This window comes from Elephantulus edwardii, unplaced genomic scaffold, assembly GCF_000299155.1.
Source record: "Elephantulus edwardii isolate Elephantulus edwardi_28Jun2011 unplaced genomic scaffold, EleEdw1.0 scaffold00052, whole genome shotgun sequence".
In the NCBI taxonomy this organism is placed as follows: Eukaryota; Metazoa; Chordata; class Mammalia; order Macroscelidea; family Macroscelididae; genus Elephantulus; species Elephantulus edwardii.
This window is the reverse complement of record NW_006399802.1, coordinates 1147038-1165392: the sequence shown is the minus strand read 5'-3', so window position 1 is coordinate 1165392 and position 18355 is coordinate 1147038. Positions and strand designations below refer to the sequence as shown.

General features: G+C 38.0%; 1 pseudogene; it reads right to left on the bottom strand.

Annotated features, from left to right (window-relative positions):
- Window positions 1-258: 258 nt before the first annotated feature.
- Window positions 259-463, bottom strand: LOC102843923 (annotated as a pseudogene).
- Window positions 464-18355: the final 17892 nt, after the last annotated feature.

Sequence of the window (18355 nt, the reverse complement as noted above, 5' to 3'; positions counted from 1 at the left end):
AAATCAGATCTGACTGGTACAGGAGGATATTGCGCCTCCTTCTCCGGCAGAGCATCTGGTGGATTCGAACTCTGTTCCTCTGGGATTGCAGTGCAGCTTCTTGCCACTAGGCCACCAGAGCTCCCCCATTTTGTTATTTTTTACACCCCTTGATTTCAACTAACATTTTGTAGTACGAAATTGAAAAACTGATTTAAGGGATCAGACTGGCTTTCTTGTTTTTGAAAGTTTTATTATAGTTCATATCTGTGTGTTGTTTCATTTCAGCTCCTTCACTGCCAAAGCTGGGGGCAGGGACTACTTCATTTTTGTAATGACTGGAATATAAAGTACAAAGGTACCTGCTGTTCCGAATCTTAAACTTCACATTATTCTTACTTTTTTAAATTTTGACAAGCTTGGTGGCATCCTTTCTCCTGGCCATGAATAGAAAGCCTTCAATTTCCACAATTTTGCGAGGCATGGCGATGAGGCGTTGAGGGGCTACAGGCATGTGCTAGTACAGTGTGCAGCTAAAAAAGCAAGGAGGGTGCAAGAGTCAGACTGGCTTTTGCATGTGTACTTCATTGCTGTAGGAGAATCTTCCACCAGCTGGTTCTTTCCTTCATCAGCCCTAGGTCTTTCTGCTTTGGTTTGACTCTGTTGTCTTAGCTTGGTTTTTCTACTTAACTGCCTTTCACTCCAACTTTGTTGTTTGTAAGCATTTCTGTTCTGCTGTAGGTGCTATTCATTTACACATACGGTGACCATTGTGTAACCTCTAATTGTGTATCAAGTGTGAGAAAATATTTTTAAAATTTATACAAAAAGAATAGGATAAATAAAAATTAAACCCATTTAATGATGCAATTAATAAACATTAAAATAGAAAACATCTGTGAAATTATATCTCCAAATTATGGAAACATGGTTGTGAAATCTACTTCAAGTCTATTGTCATTTTCTCTTATCTATTAGCTTGTTTGTATTTTCTCAAAGTATTTCATCATTTACTTCATCTCACTTAGACTTTTTCTGTTTGCTTTCAGTACTTACTATTTATTGCTCATAAGTTGTCTTTAACTATTTCTAAGTCACTTCATCCTTGGCACCAACAATCAGGAAATCAAAAGTAAGTTGCATTAGGAAACTCTGATGTCAAGGACCTCTCCAGTGTGCTAATGAGTGACAGTGTCATTCTAAAAACTAAGGTGTGCCGATCCAATTGCTTGCTATGTATCTGAAAGCTGGACAGTGACTATGAGTGACAGAAAATAATAAGCCTTTAATAAAAACAAGCCTTTGAGTTGTGGTGCTGTTCAAGAGTATTGAACGTGCCATGGCTTCCAGAGAATATACAAGTCTGTCCAGAAGAAAGTGAAATCAGGGTGCTCTTTGGAGGTAAGGGTAATAACTCTATCTCACATACTTTGGGCATGTTGTCAGTAGGGGCCAGTCCTTAGAGAAGAACATCATGCTAGAAAAGGTAGAAGGCCAGTGCAAAAACAGGAAGAACCTTCATGATGTGGATTGACACATTGCCTGTGGCAATGAGGTCAGGTGTGTTGGACAATGATGAGGTTGGCCTAGGGTAGGGCCAGGTGCAGAGAGGTTCATAAGGTTACTATGAGTTGCAGTATTCAATGGCACATAACAAGTCACTTAATGTGTATGCATCCTCTGTCATTCTAGGGTGAAGCATCATGTCCTAACATGTCCCATAATAAACTAGGGGTGGACGATTTTTGTTGGTATTGAACCTTGATGGGTGGAGGACCATATATCCTGATTCTGTTCTTGAGATTAGGAGAGATGACCGAGGTTCAGGTCCGGGACACAGTACATTAATCAGAAGAAATCATCCAGAGATGACTGTGAAGAGAAAGAGAGTTCTTAAAGCTGCAGCGTGGAATTTGTGCGATGATTGTGAAGAGAAAGAGAGTTCTTAAAGCTGCAGCGTGGAATTTGTGTTAAGATTTTTAGTAAAAAATACCAACTTTTAAAAAAGTTTTAGTATTCTGATTTGGTTATTCTGATTTTACCCTTTAAATCTCCTCCACCTCCTGAATGCTAAAACTATGGCAATAATATTTCTACATCTAAGACCTGCTTGGTCCAGGAATATATAGATAATTTTGTTAGTGGATTTATTAGCAAGATTTTCTGAACTAGACACTTCAATCTCAAAAATAGCACTTTGCTCAAGTATTTTGCTAGAAAATCACTGTCTGTTTATTGTCTCTTCTAGACCTTTATGCCATGAATGGTTTTCTAATCTCTTCCTTTGGATACTTTTCAAACTGGGGTTTTTTTGTTTTTGTTTTCAGTAAAACTTTCAGCTTAATGCTTCAGCCCTTCTTTTTTGGTTTCAGTAAATGGTTTTACCCCATTCATTCACCATCTCCTTTTAGTATTATTTTCAGGGACTTTTGTTGTGTTTTGTGGGAGTTTTTTTTGGGTTCCCCCCCCTCTTTCTGCTTCTGTTTGTCTTTAAATCAGAAATGACAAGTTGGCAATCTGTGTCAAATCTGGTTTGCAAACAGTTTTTGGGCCCTTAAAGGGTCTTGAAAATGTTAACATTGGTTACCAGTAATAAAATATAACATTTCTCATAAAACATTGGGATGTGTTGCTTTTTTGGGGGGGAGAAAAGCTTAACCTCACTGCACTGGGCTGCCATTTTTCAGTGTTGTTCATCACCAGAGCTGTTCTCCAAGAGGCAGACACATGTGCTCAGTTTTTCTGTCCTGTCCTCTATGGATTGAGTTTGTAACCTGTCTCCTGAGTTGGGTTTGCCAGATTTTTTCTAAGACCTCTTCTTTTTCTTTTTCGTTTTTCCTGAATACCTGTGCCTCTATCACTTACACAATCAGATGGATGATTCAGCTTGCCATCTTAAATTTTTTTTCCCAATAAATAGTTACATCAGCCTGCTTTTCAGTGTTTATTTCTTTGCATTTTAATTCCTTGCTTTGTGGTCTTGTGGTTTAATAGGTTGACATAATTTCCCATCAGTGCAAATTAGTTGTGACTTTACCTGATTTTTGTTGTTATGTGCTCCTCCAGTGGGTTTTCAGATGTTATCAATCACATGGGAGGAGATTGCTGATATTTCTCTCTCTGAGCAACTGGTGGATTCAAACCACATACCTTTTGGTTGGCAGTGCACCTTCTTACCAGTAGGCCACCAGAGCTCCTTTACCTGATTATGTTGTTGTTGTGTACCATGGAGTCTAGTCTCTTGTTCTTTTGACAGTCTAGTATGTTTGTTCAGTGTTCTTTGCCAACAACACAATTCCAATGCACCAATTCTTTTGTCTTCTTTTTACATTAGCTAACTTTCATGTATACAAGGTGATTGAGAAGATTAGGTTCATATTAGTTGCCTGTGTAGATCTGTGTTTTTTAAAAATAGGAAGCAATCTTGCAGTACCTCACTTGAGTTCTTGAATGCTGTTTTCATGGATGTTGATTATTGATCCAAGGAGAAAGAACTCATTGGCAACTTCATTTGCAATAGCAATCTGAAGCAGACCATTAGGGGAGCTCTGGTGGCCTAGTGGCAAGGATCTGCAACTACAATCCCAGAGGTGCACGGTTCGAATCCACCGGATGCTCTGCCAGGGAAGGAGGGACAATCTCCTCCTGTACCAGTCAGATCTGATTTTGACGGTACACTCATGCAAAAATAATAAAATAAAATTGAAGCAGACCATTTGACTAGTTTCTTTAGAGTTGTTATCCTGTAAAAAAATTATCAGTTTATTCTACTTCCTTTTGTCTTTTGATTTGAAATGCAAATAATGTTTGGTGCAAGTCATTTTAAAATTAAGACTCTAGTGTTTTTAACTTGTGAACCTCAGTATATTTAAGAATCTGCCCCATTGGAGTACTCTGTGGGGACTTGTGCTGCTAACCCAGAGATGGTGTCTCTCTCTGTCAGTTTGAGTCCACCAGCTGTTCCACAGGAGAAGGATGAGCAGAGCAGTTCTCCCAAGTGGTTTTAGCCTCTCAAAACCTGCTGGAGGGTTGGCTATGAGTTGGTTCCCACGCTAAGGCAATATGAGTTGAGTATTTAGGATGACACTTGTTAGGATTCACATAGCCTTTGCATAGTCAATAAAACACAAATACACATTCTTCTGGTTCCAGCCAGGATCCATCTGACATCAGCAATCATATCCTTGGTGCCACCGATGGGCTATTGTAAACCCACCTTGAACTACTGGCAGTTCTCTGTAGCTATTTTTGGAATTATATTATTTGATCATTTCTAATTCTGTGGGATCACCTTTCTTGGGAATGGGAACAGATAAGGATCTTTTCCAGTTAGTTGACCAGGCAGCTCCAAATTTCCTGGCATAGTCTGGTGAGCAGGTCTAGGGCTGCATCTGTTAGTTGAAACATATCAATTGGTATTCCATCAGTTCCCGGGGCCTTATTTTTTGCCAATGCCTTCAGTTCCTTGTCAGCTTCTTCCTTCATTACCTTTGGCTTTTCTTCGTATGGTACTTTCTGAAATACTTCGGTGTCAACCAATTCTTTGTGATACAGTGATTCTGTGTATTGTTTTTATCTTTTGATGCTTTCTGGATCATTTTAGACTTTGGCCATAGCATCTCTCAGCATTGAAACTTAATGCTTGAATTGCATTTCAATTCTCTTGACTTTGGAAATGTCCAGTAAGTTCTTCCCTTTTTATTCTCCCAACTCCAGCCCCTTTGCACATTCCACATTAATAATTTTCTTTGTCTTTCTAGAGCCACCCTTTGAAATCTTCTGTTTGGTTCTTTCATTTCGGCATTTCCCCCTTTGTTTTGACATCTTGACACTCTTGTGCAATTTTCACAGTCTCTTCTGACATCCATATTGGTCTTTTCTTTCTTAATTGTTTTTGTAATGACCTTTTGCTTTCTTCATGTGTATACTGTCCTTGATGTCATCCACAACTCATTAGTCTTTGATCTAGTGCCTCAAACCTGTTCTGGGGAATTTTTTTAAAATTTGGATAGGAGAGACTCATACTTTGGTTCTTGTAGACTAGTTTTCATTTTCTTTAGCTTCAATTTGAATTTGCACATGAGCAATTGATGATCTGTTTCACAGCACCTGGCCTGTTTTTAACTGCTGATACTGAGCTTCTCCAACAATCCTTTCCACAGATGTAGTCAGTCTGATTCCTGTGCATTCTCTCAGGTGAGGTCCATATTTAAAGTCACCTTTTGTGGTCTTTAATGCATTTGTAATGAATAATGTACAAAATTAAGTCATTCAATGTCCAGCCTCAGTTCTCTCACCAAAACCCTACTTTCCGACTAGCATTCCTTCCTCATTTGTTTCCAACTTTTGCATTCTAGTGCTTTTTTGTATCCCTTTCTCTCTTTAAAAAATTGTATTTGCTTGGAAATTTACTGATCAAGTTAGGTTTCCATTCTGCAAATTATACACTTTTCTTTTTTGAAGGTAAAAAAGTAAGGATAGATTTATTAGAAAGTTACCTAAAGGGATGGACTTCATTCCTTGAAAGGAAATATGGAGGAAAGAACAATTTATACACTTTTAAAGAAATCCCTTTGTGCTTTCTGAACTTTGTTTTTGGGCAAGTCCTGCCCTTTTGTGTACCATGAATTTTTCAGACAACGTTTCAATAAATTCTTATCTTTCTTGTTTTCACTATATGTCTTTATTCTTTCTCAGATATCTTTTTCACTTGTTTTATTCAAACTAATAACACAGTCTGGTACCAAGCATTACCTCTAATTATTTTACATCTCTCTTAATCTCACACACTTCTCCCATCTTTTTAACAGCTCTGACTTCCTGAGAACCCCCAGGGCTGGTTGTTGTGTTGAATGCCCTACCTTTTTTTTTTTTTCTAAATTTTTATTGAATTATTTTTACGTGTACCATCAAATCAGATCTGACTGATACAGGAGGAGATTGCCCCCTCCTTCTCCAGCAGAGCATCTGGTGGAATTGAACCGCGTACTTCTGGGATTGCAGTGCAGCGTCTTGCCACTAGGCCACCAGAGCTCCCTCATGCCCTACCTTTTTAATGAATGTGATTGCTTCCTTGTGATGTCATTTCTTCATCTATCTTTTGCATTTCTTGTAAAATAAAATAAAGTCTTTTTAGCTTGAAGAAAAAGGTAATATTTTATTTTTCCAGAGTGGAATTACCAAAAAATGCAAAGGACATACTTGTCCAGTTGTGCCTTCTCCAATTGGTAGTGCACGCATTCACTCGTCCCCCACCAAGTCAAAGAGGTGATGAAACTCTTGTGAGGTTATTCACCACAGATTAGCAAGTAAATACTTTTTGATGTGCATTTACCGGTGTGTGCATTGCTGAGTGCAAACAGATATATACTGAGTTTACAGCTTAATCTGCCGGCTTGCATTTCACCCTTTATCACATCAGATGTATGTGGTGAACCTTCCCTCCTTATCACTCCCATTCCTGATAATCATCAAAGAATTTTTTAGTGCTTTTTCATTTCCTTAACTTTTGTAATGGAGAACTCATGCAATATTTGTCCCTTTATGATTGACTTCACTCAGCAGTGCCCTCCAGGTTCATTATGCAGTATTTCAAAAATTCTTCCTTGTTCTTTAATGTTGCATAGTATTTCATTGTGTGTATGTACATATGCCTTTGAACTGTGGTGCTTGAGAAGAGCACTGAAAATCCCATGGAGGGCAAAAGAATAAACATGTCTTGGAGAAGGTGTAGGTCAAGTGCTTCTTGGAAGCAAAGATGAAAAAGCTTTGTCTCTTGTACTTTCGACATGTTGCTAGGAGAGGCTGTTCCTTAGAGAGGGACATCATGCTTGGAAAGGTGGAGGGAATAACAAAGGAGAGGAAAACCCTTAACCAGGTAGATTGATGGAGTGACTATAGCAGTGGGTTTGAGAGTGTCAGAGATTGTGAAGATGGCACAAGATAGGACAGGGTTCAGATCTATTGTTCATAGGGTTGTTGTGATTTCATACTCGACTAGATGGAACCTAAGAATAAGAACAAATGATCCCCATGAGTCGTACTAGACTTGTTAGCACTTGACAGCATGTACCATAGTTTTTCCATTCATGTTTCCAGCTCTTTACTTCTATAAATAATGCTCTGTGAACATGAGTGTACATATATCCCAGCTCTCAGTGTAAGAAACTACTTTCCATTTTAACAGACACTTTTACAAGTGACAGTTGAAATGTCTTTTCTCTCTCTTCTAAAAAGTACTATAGAGATTCAGAACTCTTGGTGGTATAGTGAGCTATAGGTTGCACTGCTCACTAGGTCAGTGGTTCAGATCCATCAGCCACTCTTCCTGTAAAGATTTATAGCCTTGGAAGCCATATGGAAGGTCACCAAGAGTCATATCTACTTAGGAAAGTGAGTCAAGTTTGGGTTTAGGTTTTTAGCAAGCCATGGATTTTCACTGACATGGTGTATTTCAGTGAGCTGCAGTCTTTTTTCTTTTTCTTTTTTTATGTATATTTAAATTGTAAAAATGTTGGCTATTGGGGGCCCCTTTCATTGATCTTTAAATAGGCCTCCAAGAGCATGTTGTACAAGATTACTCATTGTCCAGTTTCATAATATAAAACTTCCACTTTTAATTGCTTAAATCCTTATTTCTGAGGTGACAGTGTATCTGTTGAGTCTAGGAAATGTTTGAGAGAGATTACTTCCTATTTCTTGATTAACACATTATTGTTACGATGGTGAAAAGGCCCATTTCAATTCTCCACAGTGAGAAGCGATTCTGATGTGAGTGATCACTCAAAATGCTGCACTTTTAAGACGACTTAATCTTTAAAGATGTCCAATGTAGTCTCTGTCGTTTGGTTTCATGGTTTAATGCCTCTTGTTTTTTGGTTTTTTTTTTATGCCAGCATTTCAAGGCTTATGCATATGTCTCAACAAAGTTTTTCTGCCAGTGTTCACAGAAGAAAGTTGTTGTTGTTGTTAAGTGCCATCGAGTTGTAGGTGACTCATAGTGACTCTATGAACGAAAGACCTGAATGCTTGTATAACTTTCATCCTTTCTCCAGGTTCATAGGGTTTCCAGAGCCAAGCTACTGTGGAAGTGGATGCCACACCTGCTTCCAAGCTTGTTTTAATCGGGGAGCTCCACCAAACACTGTCCACCGTGGATAACCATTATCGCATTTGACACATCACTATCACAGTGTTCAGCTTCACAGCAACCACAAGTTACTTCTGGACAGACCAGGGCTATATGACATAGAAGAATGTTTGACCAAAAACAATTAAGAAGGTTGGAGGTTTACATTTGATAAATTCAACACAACATCTTTTACAAAGCAGTGTACAGAAAGAGCCTCAGTGGCATTCCAGCTGTGTAAGTTTTGAAAAGCACGTGGCATGTCAGCAAAAGGGTAGTGGGGTCTCGGTAGGGCTGGCAATGAGGGAGGCCAAATTATTGCACACAAAGACCTATTAATGGTACTGCTTTACTTACGTCATGTAACAGCATGATAATTCAGTATGAATGTATTTAATGTGTTTTAGTTTCCTTTTAGGAAGGAAGAAGTGGTAGGAGAGATAAGCAGAAAGGTATAGAGTAGTCAGACCTTTAGACCAAGGTAAGAATTATGGATTTTCTTTGGCTGAGATAAAGAACCATAGCAAGGTTTTCAGGAGAGGAGTGACGTTTTTGCTAGTGTGTGGAAGGGAGGTGAAGGTTCATAGGGAAAGAAAGGAACTAAGAAGTTGTTGTGGCCTATAAAGTTGGAACCAAGTCATAGCTGACTCACTAGCAGATTTTCAGAGGCAGTAAATTGCACAGGAAGAGATTGTCCATCTTTATCCTGTCAAGCAGCTTGTGGGTTCGAATGGCTTGCCTTTGGGTCGGCACTGCTAATCCTTACCACTAAACTACCAGTTAGGAAGTCACTTACTGCCTTTTATCAGCAGAGGATTATGGGAACTCTCTAGAATAGGAGCCTTCATCATATGGCTCTCTTTCTTCAGCCTTATTACTTGTCAACACTATACTCCAAAATGAGTGTCTTGCTTTTGTATGTATTTTCCTTTTTTGCTTCATTTGCCTTGGTTTGCCTGGCTAACTGGGACTCATCCTTACTCACCTGAGAGGGGGCAACCTTATTAATCACCTTCCTTGTAGGTTCTTGATATTTCTCCCGAGTAGAAATACTCCTCCAAGGAGTCCTGAGGTAGGGGCCTGTCAACTGTTCTTTCCCAGTTCCCTGTGCATCCCTTTATTGGAGAACTTACCTGATATTTAGCTGTTGATTTAGCTGTCTGTACTTCACCAGAACTGACTTCTGAGGTCAGGATTTGGGCAGGTATATAGTGTTTAGTACAGTGGTCAGAACATTTAATTTTTTTGTTTGTGTTTTTCCTTGAAAATCAAAATAGTTCTTAATAAATAATCAAACTGTGTGAAGCCTCCATATATTATCATTGTTTGTGTGAGTGAGGGGTGGTGGATGGAGAGAGAATATATGTATGAATAGGAAAAGAAGTGGAGAAAGGTAGTGCTTCCCCTCAAAAGTATAATGTGGATAAGAATGATAGAAGCCATGTTATTGTTGTCATGTGCCCTTGAGTTAACTCTCACTCATAATGGCTGTATGAAAAATGGATCTGAACCATGAACTGTCCTGTGGCATCTGCATGCTCAAGCCCATTATTACAGTCTCTGTGTTTTTCCTCTTGATGAGAGTCTTCCGCTCTCTTCTGACCCTCCATCTTTCCCAGCAGAATGTATTTTCCCAAGGACTAGACATTCCTGCCAGTGTGCCCAAAGTATGTCAGATGAAGTTTCACCATCTTTGTTTCCAAGGAGTGTCTGATTACATTTCCTACACACCAGGCTTGTTTGTCCTTTTGACAGTCTGTAGGATATTGAGTACTCTTCTTCAACACCAGAAGTTCAGAGGCCTTGATTCTGTCAACCTTACTGATTGTCTAACTTTCAGATGCATAGCAATTAAAAATACCATTATTTGACTCAGGCACACCTTAATCTTTAAACTGACATAATTTTCTTCCTCATTTTAAAGGGGTTCTCGACAGTAGATTCCCAGTGCCACACATCTTTTGATTTCTTGATGGGTTGACACAGTGACTTTAATAATGGCTTTAGTATAATTGAACTTGTGAGGATGATGCAGGCTAGGGCAGAGTTTGATTTTTTTGTTCATAGATTGGCTATGAGTCTGCGCTGATTCAGCAATACTGAATTGCAACCTTAGCAATAGCTAAGAATTTATAAAGTAAGGTCTTCTCCCTTTTCTGCAAAAATATTACTTAGTCTGAAGATGAGTACAGGTTTGTCTTCTTCATAAAGCAGAGTTTGCTTTATTGAAGGAAGGCTGTTGTGCTTACTTGGAGGGCCTGATTTGGAAAGCAGACCATTCTGTAAAGTACAAAATGGTGGATTAGTATTAGGATTCAAATTTCAGACCATTTCACTGATGATATCTCCATGATTTTGTTTTCTTTATTTAAAATATCTGAATAATCTCGGCCATACCTGCCTTGGAATATTATGAAGATTAAATGGGATAGTGGATATTATAGCACTTTGAATTGGTAAAATAGTTTCAATGTAAGGAATGACTTGCATCTTAACTTTTCCTCCCTTTCTCTTGTAGGTAGTGTTGGTGCTTCTTTTCAGTGCCAGTCCATCCATCACGACCACATTTGTCATGATGACAGTGACAAGGTGAGGTCCGTGTTGATGTCTACCATGGTGAAAATGCATGTCGCTCTTCTTTTGCTGGATTCGATTCATTTACGTCCTTCTGGATTTAGGGCCAGGAAAGCCTGACTTGGGGGGCTCAGTGTTGAGCTGCATAGGGCCTTGCTGCTGGTTTGTGTGTCAGATTATTAGACTACTACAGAAAGCCCAAGAATAATTCCCAGGAAGTGGACTGGATTCCTGGGTGGTTCTCAACCTCTGTTTTCCTGTTCTTTCCCTGTCCCCATTCCCTTCTCATGCTTATAACTGCTTTTCCTGTACGGTCTAGATGGTCTGTCTTAACATATGAACAAACACCTGCTCCCAGGGTGAATAGTTAGTTCAGAAACGTACAGTGGATCCCAACATGAAATACCATGGTTATTCCAATTTTCTTAATTTTTAAGTTGATTAATTTCACTTAATTATATATTTTCCACATTTTACTTTATAGAACTCTTGTTTCCAAATTTACATTAAATATTGAGAATGAAATTTATCTAACTCATGAAAAATAAGCCTATATTGTACCTTCTTTTCTTTACTGTTAATATAATTCAGGCTCCATCTTGTAGTGGTTTTTGTTTAATTTTAGTTACTCTCTTCTGGACTGCTTTTTGTGGGATTTTGTTTTTTGTTTTTACGTTTCTAAAGAAACTTGATCTATGGAGACTTAAAATTCCTCATAAGCACCCTTGATGTCTCAGTTTTTGCAATAGCTATTTCTCTGGCTTGGGTGCCTGTAACATCTGGCTGCTGGTGTTGGATGGGCTTACATTTAGTTTTTTCCACCAACAGTTTCCACCGATTTTCCTCCCATTTCCTGTGTCTCATATGCAGGAATGTATCCCTTGGTAGTTTCTAGTGAAGACCAATCCAAGTAATCATTTTCTCTGCTGTTTTGATCAAAAGCCTTCTCCCTCATCCTGTTGGAACTAGATCAAGAAGTTGGTTGATCACTGGGATTTTCCAAATGGCTTTCTTTGTTCTATTGGTTAGTCTGTCTTTGTGAGCTTTGCTCAGAAAATTTTGTCTGTTTACCGCGAGCGTGGTATTGTTCATGACATTCCTGAGTCTCTTTATTATTACAGTAATGTAGAATACGGCTTCACGTATTTTTTTACATTTTTTTTTATTATTATTAATTTCTGTGCGTGTACCGTCAAGTCAGATCTGACTGGTACAGGAGGAGATTGCCCCTCCTTCTTCAGCAGATCATCTGGTGGATTTGAACCATGCACCTCTGGGATTGCAGTGCAGCTTCTTGCCACTAGGCCACCAGAGCTCCCTTACGGCTTCACCTTTAACTACTTTGAAAGTGCAAGCCAGTTAAAAAGTCTTCTAGAGTATATAATTGGTCACATAAAATTCAATATACCCCAGGTTTTAGAAGTGAATATTTGAAAATAAAAGGCCATGTACAGTCAGTGATGTTATAACAAATGCGCTTCATATTTCTGAAGATATTTTGGAGCTGGATTTTCTTCTTTCTGCTCCACAGAAGACGCTTCTGTCCATTTGTTCATTTACAGCAGATAACTTGAGCTGTTCTCTCTGCTGTCTCCAGGTCTTGGAGTTTAGAGATGAGATTTCTGTCCATCTCTACCTGATGCTTTCCATTTTCCTTAAATTGATTTCCCTTCTAATTTCTAGATCTTTCAGAGATAATAGAAGAGAGAGAGGGGAAAAGCAGAGTTAAAGGAATATTGTCATTTGAACAGAAAAGGCCCTCTACTTTCTTTTTCTTCTGCATACCTATAATTGTTTCCTAGGGGGAAATGGAGAAAGTGGAGGAAGGTCTCTGATGTGGATTTTTATGTTAATCAACTAATTCGGTCAACAGATTGAATTGATTGGCAGCTATGTGCCTAGGCACATGGGAAATCGAGCATGTCAGGATATGAAACAGTAAAGATTACTCTCTTCTTGAGTTTGCAAACTACCTTGAAGAGATGGACAGTAAAAATAAACATAATAAGTGCAGTGGAAAAAAAACCCCCAAGCATAAATGAGTTGATGAGAACTACGAGTTGATAATGCCAATGGCAACTTTTAAGTATATTCATTAGGTTCTGCTTTGAGGAGGCTAGAGAAAGGCACTGGATGAGATGGATTGACTCAGTGACTGGGGTAATGGGGGTAGGTGTGTCAGAGACAATGAAAATGGTTCAAGATAGAGCAGCGTTCAGAGCTTTTGTACATAGGATCACTATGAGTTGCAAGCACCTAACAACAGCAGTGACTTACAGCACCTTCAGGGCTCACCCTCATTTATTACCCTGGTATTTAGTGAGAGGGTCATATCCTAGTTTGGGTCTATACTGGGTGTTTGTTTACTGCACGAATCTGTAGAAACAGGCTTTACCTCACTAATCGAAGCACCAGAGACAACGCTGGGACATATATGTCTCATTGCATAAAAATATACATTACCTCAAAAACTTTTTTTAAAAATTTCATTCCGCTATTGCAGACGTATGGTTTCATCATCAACAGCATTTCCACATAGAAAACATTTGAGTCTTGAAACAGTTTTAAAATCAGATCTTTTTGTTTGCAACAGCTCCTGACTGCTTTGGTTTTGCAAAAGCAAAACCAAAAGTAAATGTGCAGCGCCTATGTACTACTTGAATGTATGCACAGAAACACACACACACACACACACACACACACATTCTCTCTTTCTCTCTCCCTGTCTCTGTCTCTGAGAGCTGAAGGGATCATAGAGCACATCTAATGAATGCATTCACATTTAAAAAATAAGTTTAGGGCCTGTGACCTCAGTGGGAAAGGCACTATAGAAATGGAGCCAGCACAGATCTTCTGTCCTCAAAGAAAGTAGTGTAAAATATTTGCTAAGCTATTCTGAATGTTGATGCTTTCCTCATTTCCTCTTATGTCAGCAGAAAAGTAGTGCTCTACCCAGGAATGGCCCATTTCTCAGATTAATGAACCAAAAAGCAGTCTTTTTAAAATTTTCTCATTTTTTAACTCATCCATATGAGACTAGAAGTGGAACCAAAGGGTTCAGCAAGGAGAAAGAGGGCCAGTCAGTTCATTTGAACATTCCTTTTATAGCCTTGGAAGTGACTTAAGCCCCTAAATCTCTTGAATTGTCCTGTCCCCGAGTTAGTGTCTCAATGGATGTGCATAGAATTGTAGCCTGTGATCCTTGGAGGGTTGATTCTAGCTCTGAGGTTAACTAGTAAACTTTATAAAACACAAGAGTCACATATTACCAATTTATATTGGGTAGAGCAATTCACCTAAGCTTGCTAGTAATATTTTTATAGACATTCATTCATAAAGTTATATTCTGTAATTTTCAGGTAGCAAATATTAATATCATTAAATATTTGAGAATCTGTTGTATCCTGAACACTGTTCTAAGTATTGGACAAGATGTATTGAACAAAACAAGTCTTTACTGTTTTAGATCTTGTATTCTCTGGATAGTGTGGGGAGATGGTAGGACATTAAATAAAAATATTATGTGGTTAGTTGCTTTATTAAAAAATATAAAGCAGAGAAGAAGTATCAGGAATATTAGAAAATGATCTTTTTTTTCTTTTTATGATCTTCTAAAACAGAGTATTTTAAATACCCTGTGAAGTTGGCACTATTTTATCCCCATCTTTTAGATGGGAAATCTAAGACACAGATTAAGTAATTTGAGGTTGCATAGTAAGTGGTACAGTTTATTCAAACTCAGGCTGCCTAGCTCCAGAGCCTGCAGTTCTATTTGAAGACCATGTCTGGTTTTACCCACTCTGCTTATGATATGTGCACGTAAAATGTAGCTGCAGGTGGAGAAGGTCCTGGAGAATCACAGTGAAATGGAGCCACTTGGCAGGCAGTCTTTTCCTGCTAGTTTTTCTTGGCCAGTTTCTTTTGGCTTCTGTTTAGATGCATGACTGTGTTATTTCAAGTTCTTCTACTGTGTTCCTGCCCTCTTTCATGCTCAGAATCTGTTTTTTATAAGAAAACACCCTGTGCATTAATGTATTATACTGTTGAAATGTAATGGTCATATAGAAACACTCTTTTTTTTTTATGTGTGTACCGTCAAATCGGATCTGACTGGTACAGGGGGCAGTTATTCCTCCTCCTTCAGCAGGGCATCTGGTGGATTTGAACCACACACCTCTGGGATTGCAGTGCAGCTTCTTGCCACTAGGCCACCAGAGCTCGCCAAGAAGCACTCTTAACTACTAAATGTAACACAAAGCATGCAGTGAAAATAGCATCTTTATGTTTCTCCTGTCATTGTTACCTGATGTCAAGTTGGAACTGATTCATAGCCTACCCGCCTGTGGTGGTCAGAGACTGTAAATCACACAAGAGGAGAGTACCCGTCTTTTCTCCCCTTGCAGAGCAACTGGTGGATTTTAATGGTTTGCTTTGGGGTTAGCAGTGCAGGGCTTTACTAGTAAGCCAACACTCTGTAATTTCTTGATATAGTGAATTTTCCCTAACTTGACTAATGACAAGTTGAGAATAAATAATCACAGTTTCACAGTGTAAATAAAACTGATGTGGGGAAATAGTTCTGATATTTAGATGAGATTAAAATACTGAGCAGTTTGATAATCCTTTACTATTTCCTAGGTGAGGTAAATTAATTCGTAGGCCCATTGGTCTCCTTTTTCAGATCATTTTGGTGCACTTCCAGGAGTATGGCCATTTGAAAGAGGAATAGGGGAGAGTTCTTTCTAAGTGGCTTGTATATAGATGGCTTTACAGACATCTTTTCTGGACATAACTTTTATACTAGTTCATTTATCGTGAAAGAGCCCAGTCAGCCCTATATATATATATACACACACACACCTTATTTGAAATTTTTTATATTTTTCACTTAATTTTTTTTATTAATGATTTCTTAAATGTAGCATATCTATACTTTTTACAGAATATTCTTTCCATTTCATTTTCCCCCATTCATTCATTGTTGCACATTTTCCTTCTTGCCCATACCTTCTCCCCAGCTCATTTTTCTCTTTGGAAAGAAAAAAAAATTCCTTTTTTTTTTTTAAAAAAAATTATTTTTGGCCAGCTCTGGTGGCCTAGTGGCAAGAAGTTACACTGCAATCTCAGAGGTACACGGTTCAAATCCACCAGATTCTCTGCTGGAGAAGGAGGAACAGTCTCCTCCTGTATCAGTCAGATCTGATTTGACGGTGCACACAAAAAATAATGAAATAAAATAAAATTTAGAAAAAATTATTTTTGTATGTTCTTTTTTGTGTGTGTGTACCGTCAAATCAGATCTGACTGGTGCAGGAGGAGATTGTCCTTCCTTCTCCAGGAGGGACATCTGGTGGATTTGAACCATGCACCTCTGGGATTGAAGTACAGCTTCTTGCCACTGGGCCATCAGAGCTCCCTAAATTCTTTCATTGTTATACACTTCCCCCAAATCAACAATCCACTTTATTATGCATTTCTTTTTCTGGGATCTTGTCATAAAAATAATACTTAATCCTATATTCCTTTTAAACGATTCTCTTCTTCATCTGTTTCAATGCAGTGTACATTATTTATTCCCTCTTTTCTTAGGTTCCCCCCAACCTTGATGTCAGTCCCATGTTAAAACAGTGGCACTATGCAGTATTTGTCCTTTTGTGACTAAGATCTTTCACTCAGCATAATGTCCTCCAGGGTCACCCATTTTGTATATTTCATGAGTTCTTTGTTTTTCAGTCCAGACTAGTATTTCATTGTGTGAATATACCATAGCTTCTCTATTCATTCGTTTGTTGATGGGCTCACTTTTAATTTTCATGTTTATTTTATTATTGTAATAATTATTATCTAATGCAGCACTCTTCCAAGAGATTTGTTACAATAATTGAAATTTGAAGAACTCTTTTTCTAGTTAATATGTTTCTATGAAATATTTTTCTCTTGGTAAATAATATTTTGTGAATAGCCATGTGTATGATGAAAACACATGTCCTTTGAAAACACATACACAATAACTTTTGACTTTAATTTCTCTAAAATTTATTTTTTCCAACCATCCTAAATCTTGCTTGATTTGAAATCATCCTGAAGGGGGAAAAGAAATAGAAAACCTGCTTTAGTCAAACTCCCTATTATACTATAAAATGCCCTTAAATAGCAACGTTGATAGATTGTGCATGTTGATGCTGAGACCCAACTTTTAATCTAGCTCTACCACTTGTTTGAGCTATATTCCTTTAGGCAAATTTGCCATCTGACTATACAGAAACAGCTAGTATTACTTTTTTTAAAAAAAAATTATTACACTAGTTTATTTACAAAATTTGAATACTTCGTTTTCCAGAACAAATTCTTCCAATTTCCCTTATCCCCCAACCCATCAAATTGTACAACTCCATGATTAGTCCGTCCCTCCTTCTGCGTATTCTCTATTGAGTTCTTGCTGTGTTCCAAGTAAGAATTATATGCCCTGCATTAAGTTCTCGTAACTACTTTACAAAGTAGATGCTACCATTGTCCACATTTAAATAGGAGGAAGTAAATGATGAACCAGTTACATATGCTCAAGTCCCATAACTTAAAAGTAGTGGAGATTTCAATTCCTTTTTTACTACATAGTTCACGCTCTTGTGTCTCATAGGCCTGGCCCTTTGATTCATGGTGCCTAGCAAATAGTAATGCTTACTAATGATGGGGGAATTTATATTTAAATTAAAAGACCCAGTGCCTTATGGCTCATATAATAGAATTTTTAGGTTTACATCTCACTTTTAGGGAACTAGTTACTGTAACTTTTCATTTTATTCTATTGAGTCTTTTATTCAGTTTTTTTCTTTTCTATTTTACTGTTAATGGTTTTTAAAAAGAGTTATTATCTTAAAATGCTAAGAAACCAGTTCTGTAAAGGCCTATGTGACAACTACTACATTCAGGGCCTTTATGCAAAAGTCAGAGAGGTTCTTATCACTCACTTTTTGCATGTAGGGTGCACATGGTAAGTAAGGGCTGATGGACCAAAACAGAGTTAATAGATTTGTGGTATATAAGCTTCTACTTTCACTCCCAACTCATCATTTTGGAGATACTAGTGATTGATCACTGCCCACATGCCCACAGCCTCTACACCCTTTTAAACATGGCTTTCACGGTGGTTGGTTATCAACATTAGGTTGTATCATGTGTAAGAAAACAACTGATTAGTTGTTCTCCCAAGTTCATCCAGTGTTGTGATTCTTTGTTGACCAGAGAGTACACAAGTTAAAAATTTAGAAAATGGTTTCCAGGCAGTTTCTTAGGAACATGTATGTGCACTAAAATCCCTTAATTATATTTTAGCAGAGAAGGAGTAGAGAAAGATCATCTAGCTTAAGATAGGAATTTGATTTCTAAAAAATGTGAATGTCATGTGAATAATCCATTCTTTAGATTTACTGATTTCAAATAAAAAATATTGATGTTCATTAATGGTGGAGTACAGTTAAAACATACACATTTTTCCCTTTAAATTTTATTAGTTTTAATGAACATTTACAGAGATTTTGGGTTTTCACTCATTCATTGTTGCACTGTTTTCTCCACCCTCATCCCCAGTTCATTCTTCTTCCCCCCCATGTCTGTTTTAATTGTCCAATTGCCACAGTGCTTGTCAAAGCCAGTTCTGATTAATCTCCTTTGTCA